General features: G+C 45.8%; 1 long non-coding RNA gene across 1 annotated transcript; it reads left to right on the top strand.

Moving 5' to 3' along the window:
- The first annotated feature begins 1,824 nt into the window (after positions 1-1,824).
- On the top strand, positions 1,825-18,592 carry LOC119974886. The gene is made up of 3 exons (XR_005462603.1): positions 1,825-2,171; positions 10,034-10,115; positions 18,565-18,592. It is a non-coding gene; the product is annotated as an uncharacterized LOC119974886 (long non-coding RNA).
- Positions 18,593-25,615: the final 7,023 nt, after the last annotated feature.

Genomic DNA, 25,615 nt, shown 5'->3' with positions numbered 1-25,615 from the left:
GTATCTGTGGTTGCCACAGATGGGGGGGCATGTAGGACATCCCAGTTAATCCGAAATGCTGCCTCATTTGGTTCCATGTTTCCAGAGTGGCTGCCGCCACTGGGCAGGATGTGTACTTTGTTGGTGGGGATGGGAGTGTTGCCGTGTTGAGGGCTCAGAGGGTTGTTCCCTTGCAGGAGGATCCTCCAGCCTTACCTATTCCGTGTTTTGCTCTCATCCCCCCCCCCCCCCCCCTCACCTTCTCAGCTGTGGCTGCCCAGTGGTAATACTGTAGGTTTGGCAGGGCCAGACCACCCATGTTTTTCCTCCTTTGCAGTGTTGTCTTGGGGGATTCTTGGGTTGCTGCCACCCCACACAAACACCATGATCATTTTGTCCACAGTTGCAGATTTTAACATCAGCTATGTACTTTACTGTGCCTTTTGCGAGGACTTCCTGTGTCTCCCCTTCTGGTGAGGACTCGGATAAGCTTGTCATCTGTCTAATGATCAACCAGTGCTTGAACTTGGAGGAAGTTGTGAGAACTCTTTGGGTCACATTGACTAGAAAAATGAGATCCTTGGCAATGGAAAATTGGACCAGGTTTAATTCTCTGACCAATACCAGAAAATTCCTTTCAGTAGTAGTGCCAAGCTGGGTTGTTATTTGTAGATTACTTAAGCTAGTTTATAGGTGAAACCTAGAGTAGTTGCCTATTGCTGGAAGCTGGAATTATTTCTCTTAAGTTACAGGGAGCCCTTCAAGTTGATGCCTTAATGGATCAGATGGATAAGCAGCAGAAAGCTTGCCAGAGTTTCTTGTGTTCGGTAACATGTTGGTTTCTGTCAAAGACCAACCATTTCCCTCTTTTTAGCCAGTGAAACTTGTGCACTATCTTGCAAACTGTGCCGAAGCTCCCCGTGTTTCAATAAGTGAAGTGCATCTTGATGGGGAAGCATTTTTGCATTCTATACCAGGCAACAGACACTCGGAATAGTTTGTTTTCGACATTCTTAAACATGGTGACTTATGCCAGCTGATCAGAAAAATGTTAATCTTTAACATCTTCCAAAGGTGAGTATTGTGTGAACAGTTTGCCACTTTGAACGGATTGGCCTAGAGTTACCATTGGGCTATCTTTCTTAAATCTTCAAAACCTTAAATAAGTCATTTTTAAAGTGGGCGACAGAGTTTTGGATGAAGTCAGGTTTATGAAGTCATGATGTGGCGATGCCGGATTGGACTGGGGTGGGCACAGTAAGAAGTCTTACAACACCAGGTGAAAGTCCAATAGGTTTGATTTGAATCACTAGCTTTCGGACTGTAGCACCTTCCTCGGTGATTCACCTGAGGAAGGAGCTATGCTCCCAAGGCTAGTGATTCGAAACAAACCTGTTGGACTTTAACCTGGTATTGTAAGACTTTTCACAGGTTTACGAGTGTTGGGCTGGTCAAGTACTAGGAGGTATACTATACAAAGGTATAAATTAGGGTTTCATTTATTCATGTTTGTCGAAAGTGTCTTTCACTCCAGGCTGGCAAGAGACTTTTTTTTTTAAAAGGATGGAAAGGCTGGCAGTTTTGTTTTCTGACCTGTGAACTTTCTCACCAGCAGCAATTGAACTCTGACCTCGAGACCTAAGCTACTTGCCAAAAGGAGTGTTTGAACACTGATATTTCTAGACAAGCCAAATTAGTAGCTGAACATCACAGCCTTTATCCAGACTCCAGACTGATGTCGCTCATCTCATGGGAGATTACTTAGTTTGCATAAATAATCTAGACAGTCAGTCAAGTAAAAATGTAAAAATTTTAAGATCTTTCTAAATTAGGGAGAGCACAAGAAATCTGAAATGCAGCAAAAAATTTGGATCGCTTATGCAGTTGGCCAAACAAATGACAAATGAGATTTAATACTGGCAAATACAGGATATTGAAAATTGAGTGATCTTTTTTATATATATGCAACATGAGTGGAAAATAACTGAATCCTGTTAACTTTGTGTGATACAAGACCTGGGAGGAATGATTGACTTCTCGTTACTAGCATCTGTTTTGTTAGTTAAGTATTGTAATCTTTCCAAATCTTTGTTTTTTTTCTGCCTGAGTCATGTGCTCCAATGGCCTGGTGTCCTTCAGAGAGCAGGGATGTAAGATGCTATCCAGTATTATCTCCACTGCGTACCTCAACAGTAAGAGCCTACATTCTTCGCCCCAATGTCTGCTTTCCTTGATACTTTTCCATATATGGTGACTTCTTAGGAAAGCTGACTGTTGCATCGAATGTGAGTTTAAAACGTATCTCCATTCTGCCAAATTATAACCACGTCTCTCCCCCCCCCCCCAACTGCTGCAAACCCACCGCAATCGAGTGCTGACACTTTAGATCGATCGCATTAAAAATTCACAGGTGGTCAAGTTACTGGAGGGCTGCCAGTGGCTGTGCTATTGACGGTAGCAGAGTGGTTAGCACTGTTGCTTCACAGCGCCAGGGTTCCTGGTTCGCTTCCTGGCTTGGGTCACTGCCTGTGTGGAGTCTGCACGTTCTCCCAGTGTCCGTGTGGGTTTCCTCCGGGTGCTCCAGTTTCCTCCCACACATTCCGAAAGACATGCTATTAGGTGAATTCTTCCTCCATGTATCCGGACAGGCGGCGGAATGTGGCGACTAGGAGCTTTTCACAGTAACTTCATTGCAGTGTTAATGTAAGCCTACTTGTGACAATAATGATTATTATTATTGTATCACGTGGATCAAGAGGGAACGGGACAATATTGACAGTCTAGTTTTGTTAGCATGGCAGCAGAAAGATGTTGTAAAAGTCCCCAGTGCTTTCTCAACTGAAAGTTGCAATTTTTAAACGGGCAGATTAGTCCAATCTTTAACATTAGGGCTTTTAAACACAACTTACTTGCTGCCTATAAAAGAACAAGGGGAACCAGTGCCCAAACATGAGACTGCCAGCACCACCAGATTGCACTTCCAAATGTTGCACTAGTTCACCAATAACTCTGTGCTTTCTCAATTGCAATCTAAATAAGAATGTTACGGTGTGGGGTGGTTGATGGGAGGTAGCTTGTCTGTAAATAGTCTTTGCTGGCATGTGTCTCTTCATAGCTTTTTTTCCCCCAGATAGAATAATTCGTCTGGCTCTGAAGAGCATACTGTTAAACAGCTTGTGGCAAATAGGCATTTAGTGTACACAGATGTTCTCGCCTGGCTTCACCACTGTTCTCGCATGCACGCCATATCCACAGGGAGCAAGGTAGTAACCCACTTGTTGCCAATGGGACTTCTTCTTTTGGGAGTGCAATGAGGTTAAATGACATCAGATAAAGTTGAGAAGGTTTCAATGGCATGCAGCCCAGAATGCTGAGCAAAGTCTGAGCCAAGGCATTGTTGGAGACAGGTTGTACAAGAGGACAGAAAGGTTGCCAGCTTTGCAATCGTTGATCAGAAAGAGTGAAAGGGATACACCATGTAACTGTAGATCAGTCGGTGGCACATTAGCAGAGGGATAGCATTCAATAGGCTGCAAGGTGGGACAAAATGAATGGTTTCTCAGAAAGTAGCAAGTTAATTAATAGAGACACTGTGGGCCCGAGTCATGTTTGTCTTTTTATGGGGTATGTTAGAACGTTCCTTGTTCTAGTCCTACTTGGTGAGGGGGGCAGGAGAGGTGGGGGTGTGTGGTAGAGTGGCACCGGCAGCAGCCCTCGCAGAAGTCTTTCCGTTACATCAATGACTATAGGCGCGATTTACTGACCACATCCCACCAGAATCTGAGTGGGACGTGGCCGGTCGTTCCTGGGAGAGTCCTCCCCCGGGATTCCTGACAGCTGCTGTGCCTTGCGAGGTCAGATTAGATCTCGCGAGATAGCCATTGTGTGCGGGACCCAGTCACGTGATTAAGTGCCCACTTAGCCGTGCTGGCGCTGGATCAAATGGTCACCCGGCATCTGTTGGCCTCGCCGAGGAGAACCCAGCCGAGCGCTGAATAGTGCTCACAAATGAATAGGTCTTCACAAATGAGGACCAGGCTTGTTGGCGCTTTGGAGGGGGTTGTCTAAGTGATCGGAGGCCTCCAGATGGTTGGCCTTTGGCCAGGCTGGTGCCAACTTGGCCCTGGTGGCAGGCTGTGTACCAATATTCATCACCAACCCACCCATTCTACAGCTGCTTCGACTTTCAACTCCTCACAGCTCACTTTCTGTAAGGACTCCATCCCTTTTTCCAGTTCCTCCGCTTCTGTTGCATCTGTTTTGATGATGCTACCTTCCAAAATGGCGCTTCTGACATGTCTTCCTTTTTCCTGAGTCGGGTTTCCCCCTTACTGTTGTTGTCTGACCCAGTGTTATGTATGACCCATCTCGTGCACCTCTGCCCTCCCCCTTCACCTTCCCCTACCCCGAGTACCATGATAGGGTTCCTCTTGTTCTCACTTTTCACCCCACAACCTCTGCGTTTAAAGGATGACCCTTTGCCATTTCCACCAACTCTACCGAGGTGTAACACCTGCCCCTTTACCACCTCCCTTCGCATCGTCCAACACCCCAAACACTCCTTTCAGGTGAAGCAATGAGTGACTTGCACCCCTTTCAATTTAGTTGACTCCTTCGCTGCTGAGAATGTGGCCTCCTCTCTATTGGGGAGACTGGATGACTGCTTTCTGGAACACGTTTGCTCAGTTTGGAAGCAAGACGCTGATCTCCCTGTCACTTGCCATTTCAATTCACCACCTGGATCTCGTGCCCACATGTCCTTCCTTGGCCTGCTGTAATGTCCAAGTGAAGCCCAGTACAAAGTGGAGAAACAGCGCCTCACTCTTCCGGTTAGGCACATTACAGCCTTCGGGACTCAACATTCAGTTCAACAACTTCTGACCATAAACACTGTCCTCCATTTTTAAGATGTGGAGATGCCGGCGTTGGACTGGGGTGAGCACAGTAAGAAGTCTTACAACACCAGGTTAAAGTCCAACAGGTTTGTTTCAAACACGAGCTTTCGGAGCACGGCTCCTTCTTCAGGTGAAGAAGGAGCCGTACTCCATTTTTAAAGCATCTTTTTTAGATGTTTTGTTTTCACAGGTCAATGACCCTTGTTCTGCTATTCACACCTTCTGCTCTCTGACCTTTATGCCACTATTAGCTCCCTCTTTAGTCTTTAACACTATCTTAACACTCCCTTTCCTGGTGTCCACGGCATCTGTGTCAAATCTCTCCTGAGCTCCCTTCTATTCCCGATCTTCTGTTTTGCTCCATCTGCTCCACCCCCTCTCTTCAGCAGTATAAAATCCACCACATTTCTACCTCTCTTCCACGGTGAAGAAAAATCATACGCTTTAAAATGTTAACATTCTTTCTCCCTTCACAAATGCTGCCCGACCTGCTGAGCTTTTCCGGTGTTTTCGGTTTTTATTTCTGATTTTCAGCATCTGCATATTTTGCTTTGGCGAAGGTGGTGGTGATGGGAGGCTTGTTGTCGGAAGTTATGGAGCATGAGATTATAAACAACAAGAAAATGGAATGGAATGGGTAAGAAGGCGGTTCAGGATTTAAAAAACAGTGCAATTGGAAATTTAGCAATGGTGGGGGATCAGCATTGGGACCACTGATTTTTATTCCTGCAATGATTATACCTGGCTCAAACATTTTTCCTCATGTGAGCAGACATATTACCAAATTATTGAGTTCTTAATGTGCAATAATGTTATCTGAACTCTCAACTTCTGAATTGCTCATCCAGTAACATGTCTACCAGGCTATAGGCGTCATGAGGTAGTAACTAGAGGGCATAAATATACTGCTGTGTTTCATTAATTTGGGTTGGGGGTTGATTCCAGAACATTTTTTTTTCATTCTGCCATTCTTTGCCTCTCCTTTCTTCCACACCCTGACTTTCCATCCTTACCTTTCCTTCCTCCTTCATATCAATGCCCTTCCTTGCATCTACCCATTACCCGGGTTGCTGATTTTTGTTTCTTGCACTCTACATCCACCTGATTTAACCTGCTTGACTACCATGCCCACAGCCCCCATTTCTCGTATGCGTTGATAAATAATGGGCTCGACAAATCTTCAAGAGCATGGTCAAAACCTGCTTAATTGTTCACAGAGGCTATCTTTCTGGTTCAAACGAATCAACAGCGATAGTTTTTTGATAGTTTGAAAGTCTGATTCGTGTTCCTCCTATTGACTGCAATCTGGACTCTGTAACCTTCCCTGGCCTCAAATATAACTCTCAGCTGAGTTTCTCTGAGAGATTATCTTCATTGCCTTCCTGCCTCAGCCTCTGCACTAAGCTGCAAATGGTGGTTTGAGCCTCCATCAAAATCCTTATGCTCTCTGAGTTCCCTACCCTCACATCCTCCCTTAACTCTGACTTCATAGTAGTTCACCCACCCACATTCATCATAGACTCACTGGGTAATGCAGCACCGAAGAGGCCATTCAGCCCATTGAGTCTGCACCGACGCATGAAAAACACCTGACCTGCCGACCTATTCCCATTTGCCAGCACTTGGCTGATAGGCTTGAATGTAATGACGTTCCATGTGCTCATCCAAATACTTTTTAAAGGATTTGAGGCAACGCGCCTCTACCGCCTAGGTAGTGCATTCAAACTCTACCAGGCACTTAAAGTGGCACTTTTGAAGACCAATGGTCCACTTTGTTTGCCCCATTATTTACCACACCAATTCTGCTCAATGAATTAAGTGCACCCATCACCCATGTACTTGCCGATCGACAGAGGTGCCTAGTCCGACCGTATCTTTTTACAACTCTTATTTTTGCTTTCAAGTTCTTCCATTACCTCGGCCCCCTCCATTTCTGTACACTCCCTCCCTCTGAGAGCACTCCTCCAAATCTTGCCTCCTGAGTAATTCTGATTTTCATTGCGCCACTGTTGATAGCCAGGCTTTGGGAGCCTGGACTAACAGAACACCGTCCCTAACCTTTCTGCGCCTTTGCCTCTCTCGCTTCGTTTAACAGGCTTCTTAAAACGTATCTCTTTAACTGACACTCTGCTTACGTGGCCTAATATGTCCTTGTGTGACTTGGTGTCAAATCTTGTTTAATGCCTTTTGACAATCCGCTGTGCTAAATGTGTGTTCAATGTCAGTTATTGGTGCCATTGAGATGTTTTGTTTTTCATGCTAAATGTAATTTTGCATTTAGAAGTTGAATAATCATTCCATGATGAGGTGGATTTGATGTACTATTACAAGTCCTGTTCAGTGCAAGAAAAATGGACAGCCTATTTTTCATTTCTATTCTCCACCCTCTCTACGTCCTATCTTATCTTTATTTCATCAGTACTACTCTGATTAGTGATCTTCTGAACTTTGCGCTATTTCTTGGAAGCTCCACGTACAACATTCTACATTTAAACCTGGCTCATCGCACGGCCTATGGAGTTCAAAACCCGGAACACTCTCCCTAACAGCACTGTGGGTGTACCTACACCACATGGACTGCAACAGTTAAGCAACAGTTGAAGAAGGCAGCTCCCCTCCACTTTCTAGAGGGCACTTCGGGATGGGCACTGAATGCTGGCTGTGCCAGCGACACTCGTGTCCCTTGAAAGGATATTTTTTTTAATGATGTGACGTTCCTGCATTTAGAGTGGAAATAAGCTATGCTATGATTATGTTCGGGAATCGAACCTGGGACCCTGAAGCTGTGAAGCAATTGCGCTAACAACTATGCTACTGTGCTGCCCTAATAACAGCACATTGCACAAGTAATTGCCAATATCCTGCTAGTAATTGTCATCTAAAAGTTTGTTTCATTCCTGAAATGTAACTGGAAATGTTGTCAAATGTTCAACTGTGTTAGGAACATAAAATTGAGATTAAAATACACTGACAAAATAATTGAGAACTGCTTTGGGACATCTGGTTCCACAAATGTTGCCATGCAATTATGAGTTGTATGGGTTTACTTTCAAATAAGCCAACATCTTCATTATAATAGGCCCAGAAATCTCAAAAACTGTCTCATCTTTTGTACAATTTCACCTGTAAAATTCCTCAGATCAAATGGCACAAAAGGAGGCCATTAGGCCCATAATACCTGTGCCAGCTCTTTGAAAACACAATCCAATTAGTCACATTCTGCTTGTCCTCACTCCCATCAAGTTTAGATGTGCTTTCACCTCGCTAGTAGGCAGTGAATTCCAGATTATTGTAACTTGTTGCATTTTAAAATGTTTCCTTATGGTGCCTCTTTTTTTTAGTTAGCTAAAATCTGTGTCCTCTGGTACTTGCCTGTTGCAAGTGGAACAGGATATTTACTGTATCAAAACCACTCATAATTTTAAATGCCTATATTATAGCTCTGCTTAATCTTCTCTGCACCATGGAGGACAATCCCAGCTTCTCAATGAAGATCTTGTTCACAAAGATACAAATATACAAGTTGAGTTTTAATCTTCCAAGCGCTGTTACAGATTTTTCCAAACGCATATTGTCCCTGTTCACTGTGGTCCACCTGGCAGGCCTGTGCTTGCTATGGTCTACAATATGTGACCTTGATAAATAGGGGTGAATGGATTTGATGTGTCTCAAGATTGAAGACTACCTTTTTGGCAAAATATTTCAAAATTGGAGGTCACTCGAGATGCTCACATTGTCCTCTGTGCCGCTCTAACTTCATTACTTTCAATCTCTAATTATGCGTCTTCCATCCACTCATCACAGCTTTTTGGGGACGTGTCCCCATACCTGCACCTAGGAAACATTGGCACTCGGTCAATTGCACTTCATTGACCTTTTAACCCCATCCCCTGCTAGGTATCTTGGGCTACATCCCCTGCCTTTTCAGGAACTGGATGATGGCTGACATGAGCGTTTATAAGCCTTGCATTATTTAAAAGCTGCCACTTGCCTTCACCAGGGCTGCACCTCCGACACTTTGATCACCCATGGGAGGAGGTGAACTTAAAGGAAAATCTAATGGTTGTCCAATTTCTTCGCTGCAGCCGAACTATGACAATGATTTGAAATCTGTGGCGAAAGCGTTCCTAGGAGGTTCAACCACTTCCCCCTCCACCCTGCCTCCATACCCCACCCCTGCCACAACATCGTATTACAATCCGTTAAGCATTTGGCTTTACATGGAAATCCAATATATAACTTTCTTTGGCCTTTCTGAAAACCCAATGTTAGTTTGTTTAAATCTTCAGCTAAATGATCCAGTATTTACGTGAAAGAAACATTTTGCTGCTCATAGCCCGAAGGTACAATTTGTAAAATGTGTACAAGTTGATAAACTTTTTAAAACCACAGTGTAACATTCCTTTTGCATTAACTTCAGCTCTGAGGAAAGAGTTCAATGCTGCTCAAATCCATCACAGTTGAAGTTTTTTTTTTAGTTTAGTCCAAGAACACAGTGAATTGATTTGTTTCTGCAAGTGTTGCCAAATCTTTGACATTTAACATTACAAATGGATAAAATCATTTTTGTACGTGACGTGCACTCAAATACTTGAAAGCACTTCACGTGCCAATCAATATCTTTCCACAATGGTATGTACAGTAAATCAGTCAACAATGATATTTCTAGTACAAACTGTATTGAAAGCTGGGCAGTTTCTTAAACTATTTTTCTAAGTAATATCTTAATACTTTACAATGTGATCATTATTATTTGTAAGAAACGTTAGAGTGAGCCAGTAAATTAAGTTTTTGAGTCTCAATTATAATTGTCCCCTTCGCTCGCTTGCTCAGTCATTTTATCCTTAATCTTATACAGATCTTCCCCACCCTCCTTGGGTTCTTATTTGAACCAAGCCTTAATGACCCCATCTGCTGTCTAATATACAACTGATTGTTTCCAAATTGCCAGCGCTGCCCAGTCACCATCATGTTTTTCCATTCGACAGTCTCTTCTGCTTGAAGTCTTTGTGCACATTTTATAATCCAGATTTTACTGCCGTGAGTCTGTTTTGGCGTGACCACTTTGTGACTGAAATGGTTTGCCCACTGTTATTGCTGCCATTTCAACATGAACTGCACATCAGTAGACTAACTACTCTCTCTTGATTTCTTCCCAGGATCAAAGAGGCAGAGGCACGTGTACACAGCCAAAAGAAAGAAAGGACATACTCTGTCAAGGAAAAAGTCAAAACTGGGATTGTGAGTTGATATAATCTGCATGGGAAAGATGGTGAACTCTTGCGTCTTCTAGAATAATTGGGTTTGCAATGGACTTGCCTTCTGTGTTTTCTCTGATGCATGTACTTGAAGTTCAAAAGAAAGAAAAGGTGCTGAATTTTGACTGATTGTGTTGAAACAGCCCCTGGGGGAAACCATTTCCGAATACAAAGGAAAATGATGTAACTTGATGCATGGGGTTTTGAGCCATAAGGCTCTGTGGGTGGCACCCTTGCCTCTTGAATCATGGGGTTGTGGGTTCAAGTCACACTCCAAAGACTTGAGCGTTAAAAGCTCCAGGCTGACACGACAGTACTGAGGGAGAGCTGCGCTGTTGGAGGTACTGATTTTCTGCTGAAGTGTTGAAGTGAGCGTCGTCTGACTGCTCTCTCTGGTGGATGTAAAAGGTTGTGTGACACTTTGTTGAAAGAGAGCAGGGGATTGCTCCCTGGTGTCTAGCCAATATTTAACTCTCACTCCACATTCTTAAGAAACAGGCTATCTGGATTACAATATTGGGTGCGATCTATCTGCCTCGTCACGTCTGAAGAAGGACGCATTTAATTGATATATTAATTGATTTAGTAAGTGAAGATCCCATCGCATCACATTGCCAACTGCAGCTGTCTAGCAGGGCGGAAAGGCCTCTTGTGTTCTTTCCAAAGAAAGTAGTCTTCTTTCCTATTTGGTCGAACATGCAGATGCTGGAATCATAGAAGAGGAGCAGGTCAATGTAACATTGGGGCCTAAAATTCATGAGCATGTGCAATTCCACCCGCATGCATGGACAACAGAGGGCCCCAAGAAGGAAACTTCCCCCTGGTTTCATCAGACGAAATAAAGTGTGAGTGGTGGGCTCTGCTCCATTGTTGCTCCTGCCAGAAGAATTTAGAAGGTAATCATCATGGCTCCAACCCCACCTGAAATCAATGGCAATCAGCATTTTCCTGCAGTTGTCAGTTTTTCCACTTGAAAATAATGGTGCTGGAGGCCAGATCGCAACATGATACTAGCTTTATAACACATTCATCGAATCATACTTTCAAATGATGCTGAGAATGATTCTGAGTTTTTAAGCAATATATTTCCTTTCAAAGAACAAATACCAATGATCTATGAGAGGAAAATGTGTCGGCAACACACCCAAAGCTCAAGCACCAAGCTTTGTGCTGCCGTTCCAGCTATACGTAAACATGCAGAAGATTCTGTTTCCCCAACTGGTGTACTTCTATCAGTGAATCCAAAGTAAAACTAGTTTCAGGGAAACCTAATTTCTTAACTTGTTTTCTTTGAAGTTGAGGTTTCGATAGGCCATGCACCTTAAATAAAATGCACAATTATTCAGTTAAAATAAAAGCAAATAATTGATATGCAGCAAAAATATGCCTCAAGATTCTGACTTCTAGATTTCTTGAAATTGGAGGAAGTGAAAATCCACATGAAAATTGCAGTCCAATGCAGTTTTTGAAAATATAAAAAATGAATCTGCAAATTAATTAATTCCAAGTTCCAGTATGAACTTGTAGATTGTGGTTCTGCTTCAATAAGATTCGGCGCACACAATTCTTCTTCAAAAATCCAACTAAATATGGCCATTATCTGTTCTCTTTCATAAAACTAAATTCCTTTGTTGGTCATTGGCTGTGCGACTTCTCATTTGCCATTTATGTGGGCTAATTAGTGTAAAATGACCGTTCATTATACATCTCTCTCTCTCTCTTTTTATGTCCATTTGGTGGAGAAAGTTCCCATCTCACTACTGTCCCTCAACTTACTCCTTTTTCTTTCTCAACCTTTCTTTGTCTTTCTCTCTCTCTCTCATTTCTTAATTCTACCAGGCACAGTGCTCCTTTAGCCTTGTATTCTTGTTCTTTTTCTCTCCCATATATTCTACTTCCTAATCCTCACAAAGTTGCAGTTGAGAATTCACCTCATAGTTATTTCTCTCTAATTTCCTGAGGCCCAAAATCACTGGAATGCCTTGCGCCTTTTTTAAAATAATAGACCAGGGAGAGTGGGGTTAATGGAAGAAAATTAACATCTACCATTAAATAAACCCCAGGCCCTCAGTACTTTTAACCCTAGATGAAGGCCTTATTTTGTTAGTTTTTCTTAAAGATTGTTTTTGAGTTTTAGTTAACTGTTGCTCATGGTCAACATCAGTGACCACTCACGTTATAATTACACACCGTTAGACATTCTGTAGCAAATATTTGAATGAACCCAGAGATATACAAAACCTAGGTTACTATTTTTAACTTACTGAATATCACAAGTCAAATAACCTAAATGTAAAAACATAGTAGAATTCTACTGCAGAACATTCAGCAATAAACATACTTTTATGATACTTTGTTGTATCTATTCTTCCTCAATGCATCATGTAGAGATGTAAGAGAAGCATTGATTAATTATTTTAAATATCACTGGGCCTGCCTGCAATACAATCTATTAACAATAATGTTACACAAGGTTCTTTAGCTGTTTGTTTATGGCCTCCTGAGGCAGCAGGGAAGATGGTTGTCAAAATCTGCTTTTCTTAGGTTCAACTCTTTCATTCATTCCCAAGGCAAAAGGAATCCAAGATATACACATCACAAGTTAGTTAAGGGTGACAAATATGCATATGAATATATGAAACATAGGATTTCTGTGGCCACCCTGGAACAACAGTAGTATGTAGACAGGTACTAGAGATGAGTACACTATGTGAGGCTAGCACCTTCTATTGCAATTCAATTTAGCATTTTGCCACCTTGATGAATTTCAACCAAAAGTTCTCTGGGAGTCTTCTGCTGCTTTTCTGCGTTCAGGCATAAGGGCTTCTGTGGTATGCAATAAAGTAGCTCCCATTTCTTGCGCCAATATAGGTTTTTTTCTTATCCCCTTCTAACAATTCATCTTGGTTCAACATGTGTTTGGATTTAGATTTATTGTCATGTGTACCAAGGTACAGTGAAAAGTATCGTTCTGCGTACTGTTCAGACTGATCGTTCCATGCATAAAAAAATAGGACATACGATAAATACACAAAGTAAATATATAGATATAAACATTGGGTGAGGCATACAGAGTGTAGTAGAGAAATCAGTTCAGTCCACAAGAGGGTCATTCAAAAGTCTGATAACAGTGGGGAAGAAGCTGTTTTTGAAGCTTAGTGCGTGTTTTCAGACTTTTGTATCTCCTGGAAGAGGTTGGAAGAGAGAATAGCCTAGATGGGAGGAGTCTTTGATTATGCTGCGTGCTTTGCCAAGGCAACGGACGATGTAGACAGAGTCGATGGCTGGGAGGTGGGTTTGCGTGATTGACTGGACCGTGTTCGTGACTCTCTGTAATTTCTTACAGTCTTAGGCCCAACAGTTTCCATGCCAGGCTGTTATGCAACTAGATAGGATGATTTCTATGGTGCATTTGTAAAAATTGGCAAGATTCAATGTGGACATGCTGAATTTCCTTAGTTGGCGCTGTTGTGTTTTCTTGGTCATAACGTCAACGTGGGTGGACCAGAACAGATTGTTGGTGATGTGCACACCTTGGAATTTGAAGCTGTGAACCATCCTCACGTCAGCATCACTGATGCAGATAGGAGTGTGCAGGAACAAAGAACAAAGAAAAGTACAGCACAGGAACAGGCCCTTCGATCCTCCAAGCCTGTGCCGACCATTCTCCCATCTAAACTAAAATCTTCTGCACTTCCCATCCTATTCATGTATTTGTCAAGATGTCCCTTAAACATCACTAGTATCCCTGCTTCCACCACCTCCTCCGGCAGCGAGTTCAAGGCACCCACTACCCTCTGTGTAAAAAATAATTGCCTCATACATCTCCTCTAAACCTTACCCCTCGCACCTTAAACCTATGTCCCCAAGTAATTGACCCCTCTACCCTGGGAAAAAGCCTCTGACTATCCACTCTGTCTATGCTCCTCATAATTTTGTAGACTTCTATCAGGTCGCCCCTCAACCTCCGTCATTCTAGTGAGAACAAACCGAGTTTATTCAACCTCTCCTCATAGCTAATGCCCACCATACCAGGCAACATCCTGGTAAATCTCTTCTGCACCCTCTCTAAAGCCTCCACATCCTTCTGGTTGTGTGGCGACCAGAATTGAACACTATACTCCAGGTGTGGCCTAACCAAGGTTCTATACAGCTGCAACATGACTTGCCAATTTTTATACTCAATGTCCCGGCCAATGAAGGCAAGCATGCCGTATGCGTTCTTGACTACAGTAGTCCTCCGTTATACCGCGCTCCGCAATACCGCGGTTTGCGATATACCGCGGGGGGGCTGATGGACCCCAACTGTCAGTTGTGTCAATTTCAGCGGCCGGCTCCGGAGAAGGAAGCTGCTCTCACTGAAATAATCAGCCCGCCGCTGAAATTGACACTGCCCGCTGCTCTCTCCCTCCAATCCAACTTTTAAGTTTTAATGTTTCTGATTAGAGGGAGAGAGCAGCCGGCAGTGTCAATTTCAGCGGCCAGCTGATTGTTTCAGTGAGAGAGCAGCTTCCCTCTCCGGATCAAAGTGAGCCGGCCGCTGAAATTGACACTGCCCGCTGCTCTCCCCTCCAATCAGAAACATTAAAACTTAAAAGTTGGATTGGAGGGAGAGAGCAGCGGGCAGTGTCAATTTCAGCGGCCGGCTCACGTTGATCCAGAGAGGGAAGCTGCTCTCACTGAAACAATCAGCTGGCCGCTGAAATTGACACTGCCGAGGGGGGGGGGGGGGGGGGGGAGAAGGGAGGGGGCGGGTGTTGGGGGGGGGGGGGAGAAGGGAGGGGGCGGGTGTTGGGGGGGGGAGAAGGGAGGGGGCGGGTGTTGGGGGGGGGGGAGGAGGGAGGGGGCGGGTGTTGGGGGGGGGAGAAGGGAGGGGGCGGGTGTTGGGGGGGGGAGAAGGGAGGGGGCGGGTGTTGGGGGGGGGAGAAGGGAGGGGGCGGGTGTTGGGGGGGGGAGAAGGGAGGGGGTGGGTGTTGGGGGGGGATAAGGGAGGGGGTGGGTGTTGGGGGGGAGAAGGGAGGGGGCGGGTGTTGGGGGGGGAGAAGGGAGGGGGCGGGTGTTGGGGGGGAGAAGAGAAGAGGGGGGGCGGGTGTTGGGGGGGAGAAGAGGGAGGGGAGAAGAGGGGGGGGGAGAAGAGGGGGGGGAGAAGAGGGGGGGGAGAAGAGGGGGGAGGGGGGAGAAGAGGGGGGGGAGAAGAGGGGGAGGGGGGGAGGGGGGGAGGGGGGGAGAAGAGGGGGGGAGGGGGGGAGAAGAGGGGGGGAGGGGGGGGAGAAGAGGGGGGGAGGGGGGAGAAGAGGGGGGGAGAAGAGGGGGGGAGAAGGGGAGGGGGGAGAAGAGGGGGGAGGAGGGGGGAGGGGGGGAGAAGAGGGGGGAGAAGGGGAGGGGGGGAGGAGGGGGGGAGGGGGGGAGAAGAGGGGGGGAGAAGGGGAGGGGGGGAGAAGAGGGGGGAGGAGGGGGGGAGGGGGGGAGAAGAGGGGGAGGAGGGGGGGAGGGGGGAGGGGGGGAGAAGAGGGGGAGGGGGGGAGAAGAGGGGGGAGGGGTGGAGGGGGGGAGGGGAGGGGGGGAGAAGAGGGGGAGAAGAGGGGAGGAGGGGGGGGAGAAGAGGGGAGGGGGGGAGAAGAGGGGAGGGGGGGAGAAGAGGGGAGGGGGGGAGAAGAGGGGAGGGGGGGAGAAGAGGGGAGGGGGGGAGAAGAGGGGAGGGGGGGGAGAAGAGGGGAGGGGGGGGAGAAGAGGGGAGAGAGAGGGGGGGGAGAGAGGAGGGGGGGGGAGAGAGGAGGGGGGGGAGAGGAGGGGGGGTGTTGGGGGGCGGGTGTTGGGGGGGAGAAGAGGGGGGGGGCGGGTGTTGAGGGGGAGAAGAGGGGGGGCGGGTGTTGAGGGGGGAGAAGAGGGGGGGTGGGTGTTGAGGGGGGAGAAGAGGGGGGGCGGGTGTTGGGGGGGGAGAAGAGGGGGGGCGGGTGTTGGGGGGGGAGAAGAGGGGGGGTGGGTGTTGAGGGGGGAGAAGAGGGGGGGCGGGTGTTGGGGGGGGAGAAGAGGGGGGGCGGGTGTTGGGGGGGGAGAAGAGGGGGGGCGGGTGTTGGGGGGGAGAAGAGGGGGGGCGGGTGTTGAGGGGGGAGAAGAGGGGGGGCGGGTGTTGGGGGGGGAGAAGAGGGGGGGCGGGTGTGGGGGGGGAGAAGAGGGGGGCGGGTGTGGGGGGGGAGAAGAGGGGGGCGGGTGTGGGAGGGGGGTGTTGGAGGGGGGTCGGGAGGGTCGGGTGTTGGGGGGGTGTTGGGGGGGGGTCGGGTGTTGGGGGGGCGGGTGTTGGGGGGGAGAGGAGGGGGGGCGGGTGTTGGGGGGGGAGAGGAGGGGAGGCGGGTGTTGGGGGGGAGAGGAGGGCGGCGGGTGTTGGGGGGAGAGGAGGGGGGCGGGTGTTGGGGGGGGAGAGGAGGGGGGGCGGGTGTTGGGGGGGAGAGGAGGGGGGCGGGTGTTGGGGGGGGAGAGGAGGGGGGGCGGGTGTTGGGGGGGGAGAGGAGGGGGGGCGGGTGTTGGGGGGGGAGAGGAGGGGGGGCGGGTGTTGGGGGGGGAGAGGAGGGGGGGCGGGTGTTGGGGGGGAGAGGAGGGGGGGCGGGTGTTGGGGGGGAGAGGAGGGGGGGCGGGTGTTGGGGGGGGAGAGGAGGGGGGGCGGGTGTTGGGGGGGGGAGAGGAGGGGGGGCGGGTGTTGGGGGGGAGAGGAGGGGAGGCGGGTGTTGGGGGGGGGAGAGGAGGGGAGGCGGGTGTTGGGGGGGAGAGGAGGGGGGGCGGGTGTTGGCGGGGGTGAGGAGGGGGGGCGGGTGTTGGGGGGGAGAGGAGGGGGGGCGGGTGTTGGGGGGGGGAGAGGAGGGGGGGCGGGTGTGGGGGGACCCCCCCTGCGGGTGTGGGGGGGACCCCCCCTGCGGGTGTGGGGGGGACCCCCCTGCGGGTGTGGGGAGACCCCCCTGCGGGTGTGGGGAGACCCCCCTGCGGGGGCGAGCCTGAGGGTGTTGGGGGGGGGTAGAGGGGGCGAGCCGGAGGGTGTGGGGGGAGAGGGGTCTAGTTGGAGGATGTGGGGGGAGAGGGGGCAAGCCGGAGGAAAAAAAAGAAATTGACACTGCCGGCTGCTCTCTCCCTCCAATCAGAAACATTAAAACTTAAAAGTTGGATTGGAGGGAGAGAGCAGCGGGCAGTGTCAATTTCAGCGGCCGGCTGATTATTTCACTGAGAGCAGCTTCTCTCCGGATCAAAGTGAGCCGGCCGCTGAAATTTTAATTGGATCCACGATGGGGGTTTTAAATTTATTTAAAAATCTATGCTAGCGCTTCCCATTGTGAGTCTACGGGGGTCTGACCTCTCCCCCCGCCCCCCCCCCCCCCCCCCCCCCCCCCCCTAGACACTCAATGGGAAGCGCTAGCATAGATTTTTAAATAAATTTAAAACCCCCATCATGGATATCCGCGGCTCGGTTACAACGCGGGTGGGGGTCTTGGACCCCAACACCCGCGTTATAAAGGGGGACTACTGTATCTTCTCCACCTGTGTTGCCCCTTTCAGTGACCTGTGGACCTGTATATCTAGATCTCTGACTGTCAATACTCTTGAGGGTTCCACCATTCACTGTATATTCCCCACCTGCATTAGACCTTCCAAAATGCATTACCTCACATTTGTCCGGAGTAAACTCCATTTACCATCTCTCCGCCCAAGTCTCCAAATGATCTAAATCCTGCTGTATCCTCTGACATTCCTCATCGCTATCCGCAATTCCGCCAACCTTTGCATCGTCTGCTAACTTACTAATCAGACCAGTTACGTTTTCCTCCAAATCATTTATATATATATATATATATATATATATATATATATTATATATATATTACGAACAGCAAAGGTCCCAGCACTGATCACTGTGGAACACCACTAGTCACAGCCCTCTAATCAGAAAAGCACCCTTCCATTGCTACTCTCTGCCTTCTATGACCTAGCCAGTTCTGTATCCATCTTGCCAGCTCACCCCTGATCTCGTGTGACTTCACCTTTTGTACCAGTCTGCTTTGAGGGACCTTGTCAAAGGCCTTACTGAAGTCCATATAGACAACACCCACTGCCCTACCTGCAGCAATCAGGAAACGTTGCTTCTTGAAGGCAGTGACCAGCTCCTTAGTTTTTCTGATGTTGAGGGAGAGATTGTTGTCATTGCACCACACCACTAGGTTCTCTATCTCCCTCCTGTACTCTGACTCATCTTTGTTTGAGATCCGACCCATTACGGTCGTGTCATCAGCAAACTTGTAGACAGAGTTGGAGCCATATTTTGCCACACAAGTCGTGTGTGTATATTAGAGGGCTAAGTACGGAGCCTTCAGGGCCCCGGTATTGATGACTATCGTGGAAGAGATGTTGTACTTGTGTAACATTAAAATTTATATTCTTTTGTTTTACAGAAAGACAAAGTGACTCTGAAAGATAAACGTGTCAATGAATCGTACCCATAGGAATTGAAGAGTGCGAATATAACACCTTTCCCCTCAACTTTTATGTTTGCACCCATGTAATGGCACATTATCACACCCTTTTGTGCCCATTCTGTGGTTAAATCTAACTACTTGATTGATGATGTTCAGCCATATGATTGTATTACTCTTTATATCTGCTATATAAGGGCATTGCACTCATTGGCTGCAATGCTAATTAGACAAACAACATCTTCTGGAAAGTATTTCATAGCAAACTTCGGACCTGAAGGGATGCTGGATTTTTGGGGGTCTTTTGTCAGTAGCGAATGAACTGATGATTTGTTGAGGAGGGCAACACAATCCATGATTGGGCGTATTTAATCCTTTCAGTGCCACTGTATGTATTTTACATTAAATATATGTATATATTCCAGAACAGAATTAATTAAATGATTTGGACAAATTCTAGATTTTTGTCCAATGGGTAAATATTAACAAAGCATGAGAAATAGAACAGTTATTTTCTTAAATATTATTTTCTAATCCCTGTGACATCTGTACTTGACAAGGTATGGGAATGTGTAAATTTCATTGTGAAGAAATTAATCAACCCAGTTAAAAGTTACAACTATTTTTGATTTGGTTCGGATGAGCTATAAAGGAAATTAAAGTACGCCCGTGGTGGACGTTTCCCTGTGTTAAGGTGGAGTTTTGTCTGCGGGAGGTGATTGTGGCACTCAAATGCACTGCTGTTGAGCTTTTACTAGGATTAAGTTCTAAAGCTATCATAATAAACACTTACCTGTACACCTCAGTTTTTTGTGTTTTAAATGTAAATTTGGTGTCTTACTGCTGTTCATAAGACAACAACATGTTAAATTATTTAAATGTAGGTATATAACAGCATGTCGATTTTAGATTCTATTGTGTCAGAATAACTTATATTTGTAACATGCTGTAAGTTGACAATAGTCTGTTAAAATCGCCAAGTGCAATACTGCTTAGTATTTCTATTTGGAGTTTCTTTTCAATGTCTGTTAATTTATATGAAATGTACTGTAGGTTTTTTTCAGATAAATAAAATTTGACTAATACTCTAGTGTTTGTGGAATGTTTCACCATATTGTGGGGATTTTCTGGCTGCGCTGCATTGTCACATCTTAAGTGTAAGAGTAAAGCTCAAGTAGAATGAGCCGGAAATACTGTGGAAGCCAGAAATCTGAAATAACAGACCAAGTTCCGATGAATCAATCAACTTGAAACATTAATCAATCAACTGAAATATTTGGGCGGCACGGTGGCACAGTGGTTAGCGCTGCTGCCTCACGACGCCACGGGCCCGGGTTCGATTCCGACCCTGGGTGACTGCGTGGAGTTTGCATGTTCTCCCCACGTCTGCATGGGTTTCCTCCAGGTGCTCCTGTTTCCTCCCTCCAAACATGTACAGGTTAGGTGGATTGGCCATGCTAAATTGACCCTTAGGGTGGGGTTGCAGGAATAGGGCAGGGAAATTCGGCTTGGGTAGGGTGGTCTTCAGGGTCAGTGCAGACACGATGGGCCAAATGGCCTCCTTCTACAATTTAGGGATTCCATGATTCTCGGATTAAATGCTGCCATACCCGGTGAGTTTTTCCAGCGTTTTGTTTTTGAGACACATCAATTGAATCACAGTCTTTAAACACCCCCCCCCCCAACATCTGCAATATGACGACCCAAAATTGGAAATGGGGGTATAGTTTCAGCACCTCCCAAGCTGCCAGTCCATTAAGAGATGGGCAATAGGTTGGAAGTAGTAAATTCATCCCAATCTGTTGACCATAGGAGGGACTGGCAAAGAGCAAAAGCAAGAATGTGCACACCCCAAAGTAAAAGCTGCCAGTTGAGATACAAATTCTGAGAATTGAATCCTAAATATTACCTATTTCTGGTTGAAATTTGGATTTATTCATATAACATACACTTAACCTTGCATTAATGTACAGTGAAATGGCCTATAAATTAATCAAGTGCATAGCGGTAGAAACACAAATGGACGAATTTATGAATGTTAATTTATGGTTAATTAAGTGGTGCTTATATACTAACCCAACAAAGGAATTGCTGATGTCACATTGGTACTGTGGGTACAAAATGTGGAAAAATGAATCTACACCAGGACATTAGCATGTTTGAAGTCCATGCTTTTGTCTGGGTCACCAATGGTTTTCTCTTTCTTTGTGATGAGAATAAACTGCAAGTATATTTTGCAGAGGCACTTTTAATCACAAGTTTGTTTTTTAGTATATCAAATTTACAATTTTGTATTTTGTGAAATTGTGTATTCGAACACTGCATGCCTCTTTCAGCACTCTTGCCTTTTGTAGAGGTTGCTGGGTTGTATGGACTATGAAAAGCAGAAAGGTTTATTCAACAATCATAGCAGTTCTTACATGCTGTGTGTCTGCCCGTGTTGGGGGAGAATTCTCACACTACTGATGCATCATTTGTTGTGTCCATGTCATCTCGATGTACACATGACCACCTGGTCTGTACACTTAACGTATGGAACACGCCCACTAAGTAAGAAATCTGTTCTGGTTTTACAAAAATGACATCTGCAAATGCAACAGGGCCACAAGCATTCATTCAAGGCAAACACGAGGTGCAACAGAAATTTGGGTGATTCACCCAAAGGTTGGAATGTAGTTGGAGTTGAATAAAACTTTAATAATATTACTTTAGAAAGATTGCAAAACTTTTCTAAATATTTAAATGTAATACCAAATAGTGCTAAGTTATTTTTCCTGACCACCTTGATAGATGCTTTTATTATGCAAGCAACAGCATTGTGGAATAGACTATAGTATATAATGTGTTCTAGTATCAATAACAGCCAGTAAATTGATTTTTCCCCCTTCATTTTAGACAGGGTGACCATCTGTCTATTGTTTACTTCAGCACTAGAAGCCTTGACAATAGGTCTTGGAATGTATTCCTCAATCAAGTTCCCTTCAGCTCATGATTGCCATCTATAAGCAGTTTTCATTAATTATTATAACAATGGGTGATCCACAAATACGGATTCAATCTTTTATATATCTTCATTATGTCAGTTCTGTGCTGAGATATAAAATACAAGAAGCAAAATAAACAGTATGTTTGTCCAATAAATACATGCAATTAAGGTTAACACATCCCATAAAGGCTAAAGTTAATTGAGTTAAAAATGATGACTGAGCAAGAGTTGCAATAAAATCAAATTTGAGTCTAAATTGAGGGTGAGGTTTTTTCAAATCAGAAGTATTCCCAACTTGTAAGGATTCATAAAGCGCGGCATGCAAATATGCTAGTTTATAGATTCCTTGAGTTTGCGCATTCTTTTGAAACTATTGGGTTCTTGTCAGGAAATTAAACTTCATTTCGAATCATTAATTTACATGGTCATGCCTATTCTTATGACGGTGCATATGCCTAGTATTTTGTACAATCATTTCTATTTGGTGATTGAGAGAGATATTTTGATCTAGGCACTAATTTATTTACGGATCCAGGCCTATGATCCTCCGGTAAACCCCAATTTAAACAATAGCAAGGCATCTCCTGTCTCCTTTTCGTGTTGGGTTCAGTACTTTGACGAATGAAGGTTCTTCAACTTGCACCAAAATGTCTGAAAGTTGGAGCAGGGACAGGGACCAGTTATCTCTGACCGCTAGATTCCACAATGTTCTTGAGACATACTTGCCACTGTTTGCAGCCGCCTAGTATTTTCCTTTTGAACCAAGTGAGATTAAAAATTAGATTATAATAAATGTGAACATTTTCCATGGGGAAAAATGAGCTGGTTTTCAAGTTATTTGTGAAAAATGCAGAAGGAAACTAATGCTTTGCAACTTAAGGAGATTTTTTTTAAAACTTGTTCTTGGGATGTGAGCGTCACTGGCTTGGCAAGCGTTTGTTGCCCATCCCTAATTGCCCTTGAACTGAGTGGTTTGCTGCATCATTTCAGAGGGGGTCAGTTAAAAGTCAACCACATCGCTGCGTGCATCTGGAGTCACATTTGGCCAGACTGGGTAAGGATGGCAGATTTCCTTCTCTGAAGGAATAACTGAACCAGGGGGTTTTTAAGACCATCGGCAATGGTTTCACGGTCATCATTATTTTAATTCCAGATTTTTATTGAATTCAAATTTCACCATCTGCCATGGTGGAATTCGAAACCTGGACCCATATGGATTACTTGTCTAGTAACAATACCACTACTTCACCATCTCTCCAGATACTGGTCTATATTTTTCTGTAGAAATAATGGTGACAGTATTGGCACTCACAATTTGCGTTAATCAGACACTGAAATCAGGAAGTTGCCACCTGAGTCACTTTTCTTCTTCACCAGGCCAGCATTTATTACCTACTCTTAATTCTCCTTGACAAGAACAAATAACAGTGCAGTACAGGAACAAGTCCTTCGGCCCTCCAATCCTGTACCAGTCATGATACCGACAAGGCAGTGGTGAGCTGCTTTCTTCAATAACTACAGGCCATGTGGTGTGGGTTCACGCGCAGTGCTGTTAGGGACGTAGTTTCAAGATTTTGACCCAGCAACAGTGAAGGAACAATGATATAGTTCCAGGGAAGGATGGTGTGTGGCTTGGAGGGAAACTTGTGGGTGGCGGTGTTCCCATGCTGCCTTTGCCCTTGGGTGGTGGAGGTCAGGGGTTTAGAAGCCTTGGTGAATTGCTGCACATTTTGTAAATGGTGTACACTGCTGCCACTGTGCATTGGTGCTGGAAGGAGCGACTGTTTGTGGATGAGGTGCCAATCAAGTGGGCTGCTTTGTTCTGGATGGTATTGAGCCCTTAAGGTGGCACGGTAGCATAGTGGTTCGCACAATTGCTTCACAGCTCCAGGATCCCAGGTTCGATTCCTGGCTTGGGTCACTGTCTGCGGAGTCTGCACGTTCTCCACGTGTCTGCGTGGGTTTCCTCCGGGTGCTCCGGTTTCTTCCCACAGTCCAAAGATGTGCAGGTTAGGTGGATTGGCCATGCTAAATTCTCCTTAGTGTCCAAAATTGCCCTTAGTGTTGGGTGGGGTTACGGGGTTATGGGGATAGGGTGGAGGTGTTGACCTTTCCAAGAGCTGATGCAGACCCGATGGGCCGATTGGCCTCCTTCTGCGCTGTAAATTCTATGGATGTTGTTGGCACTGCACTCATCCAGGCAAGTGAGAAGTATTCCATCACACTCCTCACTTGTATTGAAGGTCGTAGAGAGTTGGGAGGTGAGTTACTCGCCACAGAATTCCAAACCTTTAACCCGCTGCAACGGTAGTATTTATATGGCTGGCCCAGTTCTGTTTCTGGCCAATGGTAACACCCAGATCAGGGGTGGGCAAACTACGGCCCGCGGGCCGCATGCGGCCCGCCAAAGGTCTTTATGCGGCCCACCAAGTCATTAAAAAAAAAAAAAAAAAATTTTTTTTTTTAATTTAAAAAAAATTTTTTTTTTTTTTAAGGTTAATGGGGGGGGGCTGTTGGGTTACTTACTGGTATAGGGTGAATACGTTGACTTGAGTAGGGTGATCATTGCTCGGCACAACGTCGAGGGCCGAAGGGCCTGTTCTGTGCTATGTTCTATATGAGGCGCCCAGAATCATAACCGGGTGAAGTAATTATTTTATTTAATATACTATGCGGCCCTTTAAAATTGTGAATTTCTGAATGTGGCCCTTGCACAGAAAAGTTTGCCCACCCCTGACCCAGATCATTGGTAAGGTGGGTATCCAGCAATGGTTTTGCTATTAAATGCCAAAGGGAAATGTCCAGATTCTCTCTTCTTGGAGATGTTAATTTTCTGGTACTCATGGCACAAATATTACTTGCTATTTATCAATCCAAGTCTAAATGTTGCCCAGGTCTTGCTGCATATAGGCATTGACAGCTTCAGTATCGAAGGAGTTGCAAATGGTTCTCAACACCCCCACTTCTGACCTTTATGTTGGAGGAAAGGTAATTGACGAAGCAGCTGAAGATGGTCCTTGCGCACTCTATTGAGGAACTCCAGCAATGATATCCCAACACTAGGACGATTAATCTCCAAAAAACACAAACATATGCTTTTGTGTTGGGTGTGATTCCAACCATTGATGAGCTTACTCCTGATTCACATAGATTTTGGATTTGCTAGGGTTCCTTGATGCCACACACTCCATCCAATGTTGCCTTCATGTCAAAGGCAGTGACACTGTTTTCAGCTCTTTGGTTTATGTTTGGACCAAGGTGGTAAGGAGTTAAATGGCTTCAGCAGAACTCAAACTGTTCTTTAGTGAGCAGGTCTTTGCCATTTTCAAGCACTATCTGTCATAATATACACCAGTATATCATGGTGCAGACACACACTGATGGACACACACACGGACCAATCAACATGTACAAACACCACAGCCAATCACCAGTTAGAATACACACACTATAAAGGCAGAGGGCACCACGGTTCCTGCTCATTCTGGCTGCTGCCACTGAGTGTAACAAGAACTCATCCAGCACAGACTTACAACACATGCTGAGAGAATCAACTGATTCAGACAAGGCTTAGGTCTCTAGTTTAAGTTAGCATCATTTAGACCCACAGTCATCGTGTGTTAGTTAGTTAGAAGTAGTTAATAAAATTGAGTTGAACCTTCTTCAGTGTTGGATGTGTCTGTTCATCTCTCAAGTCTACACTAGCCAACACTTCACTATCGATGGCACCTTCCATTACTTGCGGACAGGACATACCTCAGCAATTTTCCACATTGCCAGCAAGATGCAAGTGTTGTGTATGTTCTGGAAGCTAGGGGCACAGCTAGTTCTGGGATACAAACCTTTGCTACAGGTGCCAGAATGTTATCAGGATGCCCTAGCTTTTGTCGAATCCAGTTCCTCGAGCAGTTTCTTGACATCACATGGAGTGAAACGAATTGGCTGAAGATTGGCATCTGTGATGCGGGGATCTTGAGGAGGCGGGATGGATCAGCCACAGAGCACTTCTGGTTGAAGATGGATGCAAATGCTTCAGCTTTGTCT

The sequence above is a fragment of the Scyliorhinus canicula genome, chromosome 1 (assembly GCF_902713615.1).
Source record: "Scyliorhinus canicula chromosome 1, sScyCan1.1, whole genome shotgun sequence".
Classification (NCBI taxonomy): Eukaryota; Metazoa; Chordata; class Chondrichthyes; order Carcharhiniformes; family Scyliorhinidae; genus Scyliorhinus; species Scyliorhinus canicula.
The sequence above is the reverse complement of the archived record's forward strand: the minus strand, read 5'-3'. Positions and strand labels throughout refer to the sequence as shown.